We start from the raw sequence: 4,778 nt of genomic DNA, 5'->3' as shown, positions 1-4,778 counted from the left end.
CACCCTACCTGATTTTGCTGCTCCTAATTCAGTTAGACTTTCAGGTGGTCCTTTAGCACTTTTTTCTCCTAAATCACATCAAAAAGAACATTAAATTCAAAAACCCTCAACTAACCAAATCTCCCTCAGCACATTACGAGGTAATTTCTAACCTTAGACTTGCTGGAAAGTCACATTTCTTGGCCCTCAAGTCAAGTTAAGCATGATTCCTAAGAAAGAACATCAAGAAAACACATATTTAAGCATGTTTCCTTGAAACCGAATCAAAAGAGAGATGGTGAAGCCAACTCACCTTGATTCCAGCCTTGATAAGTCATATGATCATGTGGAGAAAGAAGATAGGATCATTTTGGTCGGATTGGAATTTTGATTTGAGTTTTAGTTCAGCAGAAATCAAGCTTTGAAGATTTGGAACTAAGAACTTTTCTCTCTTTTTCTCTCTACCTATTTTCGGCCACAAAATGAAAATTAGCCAGCCTTGGAGGTTTTGGGGGTGTAGGGGGAGGGGTTTTGGGGGGTGTAGGGTGAGTTGTGATTGGTTGGTTTGGAGGTGGATTAAAATAATATTAAAATATCTCAGGTGTATAACTACTAAAACTAGATGTATCGGAACACTTGTGAAAACATGTCTAAAAATTATTTTATGAGCTACTAGCATAAATGACACTAGTAACATATTTATTATGAGATTAAAACATGTATAATGAGGCCTTAGCATTTCTAAAATCATCAAAGAGTGCTGGTGCTAAGCTGCACTAGTAAACTGTGAACCCGGTTAAACCGATTTTCTATTTTTAACTAAAACTGACCAGGTAACCTTATAATATCATTCAAGAAGCTTCTAATACTCATATAATGATGATATTACCCTATTATCTCTCTTACTCATATAATGATGATATTATCATATTATCTCTCTTTTCTCATGAATCAAGTCCGGTTCGTCAAATTGAGACTATTTACGAAAAAACTGAATAAAAACTCCTAACCGATACGGTTCAAAGACTAGGTTCTTCATTACTGCATTATTGAGCTTGCCTCAAAAAGGTTCTAGCTTAAAGATAACATAATGATAATGAGAATTGAGATACTTGATGATATATCAGAGGTTCTCCCCTTACTGATCCTTCGGAGTTCTCTGTACTTTCAGAAAATATACTCGAAAACTGGGGTTGTCACAGGTCACAACCCTTCTTTCAGTGCCTTTGTTAGTTACCTTCACTTCTTTGACATCAAGACTTGGTTGTTGTGTGATTGTTAGAGTATTCGTATCATCAAAAACCTCTTGAGTTGGTGGTTCAATGCATCCTTCTTCCATGTAGCTCTTTGCTTCACTTGATTTTGGACTCTCTTGATTGACTTCCTTATTTTCTTCTACATGATGTTCCATTGAGTCCTTTGGGAGTGAGTCTTTATGTTCCTCTGTCACCTCAATTAGTCTTTGTGGATGAGAAGTCCTAGGCTCACATACCTCCACAACCTCCTTCTCCATTGAAGTTTCACTTGATACAAGGACCTTTTTATCTTGTTCTTGCAAGTCTTCCTCCACACCCGCAGATTGGCCCTCATCCTCCTTGCTTGGAACTCCTAAATGCTTACTCGTTCACTCTAAGTTCTCATCCATCTTTTCGAAGAGGATTCCTCATTCTTTCTAGTATTGTTCTTTACTTTCCAAGAATTCTCTAGCTCTCTCCTAAGATTCTAAGGAACTTTGAAGGATATCCTCAACTGCTAGCTCAAGGGATGAAGGTTGAGAGAAATTTTATGGACATGGATGTGTTGAGGTGAAGTTATTTTGAGGAGTATGGAATGAGTTTTGTGAGTAATGAAATAAATTTAGTGGTTGATGAAATGAGTTGTATGGATCTTGGCAGGAACTTTGTGTTGAGGCATATTCAAATGATGAAGAATTTTCAAATGAGAAACTGGGAGGTGGGGTTGGTCAATTTTGCATGAATGAATTGAAGGTACTCTCAATTGATGATGGCTATTGATAAGTGGAGTATGAACTAGTAAATGCTCCTTGATTTTAATCCTCCCTCATACAACTTGAGTAATTGTCGAATTCATCACCATATGGATCATTTTGTGGTTCTGGGGGGCAATCTTATTTGAATTTATTGATAGAAAAATCAAGTGATGATGTCTCTTGATGAATAGAATGTGGAGCATTAAAATCTCTTTGGTTTTGACCCTCCCAGCCACAACATGAGTTGTTGTTAGATTCATCAAAATATGGTTCATCTTGTATCTTTGGGAGGTGTTCATACACTATCATTCCTTGTTGATACTCCCATCCATCATTAGCATGATGACATGAATAATTTTGTGGTGTTGGAAAATATCCCAGGAAATTGTCTTAATCATTTTGTGGCCCTAGAGCATACCCCCGCTGGGTGGATTACTCATAATCTATCATTTCTTGGTGATATTCCCAGCCACCATTAGGATAATGACTTAAATCATCATGTGGTGGTGGGCAATATCCCATATGATATGATTGATCAAAATGCGAAGTATACTCCATTTGAATTTTGTAAAACACAATCACCAAGAAAAATTGAAATTCCTTATGTAAGAGATAAATAGTCCTTAGTAAGGAAATAGCACAAACACCTTAGTAGAAAGAGAAAATAGAAAATTAAAAGAACTTCAATGACAAAAAAAGAAAAAAATGTCTAATCTAGGTAATCAACCACCGGTAGTTTGTTAATCACAATTAATCGCCGGTGTGCCGAGGGTTACCTGAAACTGTAGGTCGATCTCGGACGAGATCTTCTGTACTGGTCAGAGTTTGTTGTGTCCGATTTGTTGCACTTGATGGTGATGCTAATCCTTCGTCACCGGAGGGTGGTGGTACCTGCAAGGGACTCTGATGCCTAAGTTAGCAATGGTATTAAGCAGGTATTGAGTAGAATCAAAGTATGAGTTATACCTAGGTGCTCCAGTATATTTATAATGGTGTGGAGCGACCTTTCTTAGATAAGATAAGATAAGTTAGTTATCTTATCTTATCTTTATCTTCAAGCGAGGTTATCTTATCTTTAAAGGAACCGCCTTTATCTATATAGGCTTGGGCTGCCCTTGGATTTAGGTCATGTTCCTCTGTTTGGGCCCTTTATTGGGCTTTCCTCGTAGTTTGACCGAGCTCTTTGAGAAGATGTCAGATTGTCCTGACCTGAAGAGGACGGTCGCTTTGTCGGTAGAACATCCCGGGTTGGACAGCTTGACCCGGGATATGAACAGTGCCCCTGCTCGAGCTCGGTCTTCCTTTTGAGATCGAGTCTTTAGTCTTAGGACTTCGATCCTTCTCGGGTGAAGCCGAACTTAAGCATTTCATCGATTTTATCTTTGTAGAGTTCCTTTTTGAATGCGGAATGTTTCTTCTTTCGTTTTCTCCAAAAACGTGCTCTTTTGAGAATGCTTCTTCTTTCGTTTTCTCCAAAAACGTGCTCTTTTGTATTAGCGTCCTAGCCTTGGGAATGCACGAGGGTTTTTAATGCCCTCATTAATTGGTTTTTAATGCCCCGTTTCTCTTGTTTCTTCTATTTTGAACTTTACACCCATAAACGGTTTTTCCTCTTCTCTGTAACTTCCCCTTTTCTTTCTCACTTTTTTATTTTCGCCTGAAGTTTGCAGTTTTTGTTTTTCTTCCTGTGCACTTGTTTCGGCAATTATTCTGGGCTTTCCTTTGTTTGTGAGCGGGCGACTTCCTGACTCCGTTTCCTTCCTTCAATTTCATTGAGGCTTTCTGTTTTTCCCAGGTTGGTTCTTCTTTCCGTTCTTTTACTTCCTTCTTTATTTTATATTCCATTTTGGGAAAGTTTTGATCTTTTACTTTTGAAAGTTTGAATCTTTCTTTACTTGATTTCTGTCTGATCATTTCCACAATGTGCGCCATTTTAGGGCTTCCTTAATTTGTACGACCTTTCGTCATTTTTTGATAGTTGCTGCTCCTAGGGCATTGAGTTTTTGTTACTACTCCTGATTGTACTTTATGGTTTGAAACGAACTTGCTTGATTCTGAGAAAGATTGCATTTTTGATCATTTTCTACTTGGCATGCTTTGATGTTTGATAATTCCACTTGTTGATAGACTGTAGGGTGATGATGACGTTTATATGATTGTTTCGTATTTTGAAGTGTTGTGGTTTAAAGGAGGTTTTTTTCCGTTTGAGAGATGCCAGGATGTCAACTTGAAAATTTCTCCTGTCTCCTTATTCCTTTGCTGCCTCCAAAGGATGCCCCTGGATCTTTTGGCATAAGTTCTGGGGTTTCCTTTTGTTTGCTATGCCTGACTTTTCATTAATTTGCATGCTTTTATGTTCAGTTGTATCCATTTATGCCTGAGCTGCTCTTCGTTGACTTGTGATAAACCACTATTTTATGGTTTATCTTATGCTCAATTGAGTGGTTTTTATCAACTCTTTACTCACTTATTCATACAATTCGCATGTTTTATATTTTCTTTCTAATTTTGTGCTATGATTGAAAACATGCTTCTTTGGTCTTAATTTAGCTAATCTTAATCCTCTCTTATTACCATTCGATGTCTTGATCTGTGTGTTAAGTGTTTAAGGCTTTATAGGGCATAAATGAGTGAGAGATTGGGAAGGATGCTTAAAAAAATGGAAGGAACACAAGAAGTTGAAGAGATAACCAGCAAGAAGTGACGCGTACGCGTCGGTGACGCGATCGCGCGGAAGAAAGGAATCCGCAGTGATGCGGTCGCATGGCTCACGCGACCGCGCGGATTGGAAAAGCACAAGTGACGCGGA

This window comes from Arachis duranensis, unplaced genomic scaffold (assembly GCF_000817695.3).
Source record: "Arachis duranensis cultivar V14167 unplaced genomic scaffold, aradu.V14167.gnm2.J7QH unplaced_Scaffold_53191, whole genome shotgun sequence".
NCBI classification, from domain to species: Eukaryota; Viridiplantae; Streptophyta; class Magnoliopsida; order Fabales; family Fabaceae; genus Arachis; species Arachis duranensis.
The sequence above is the reverse complement of the archived record's forward strand: the minus strand, read 5'-3'. Positions refer to the sequence as shown.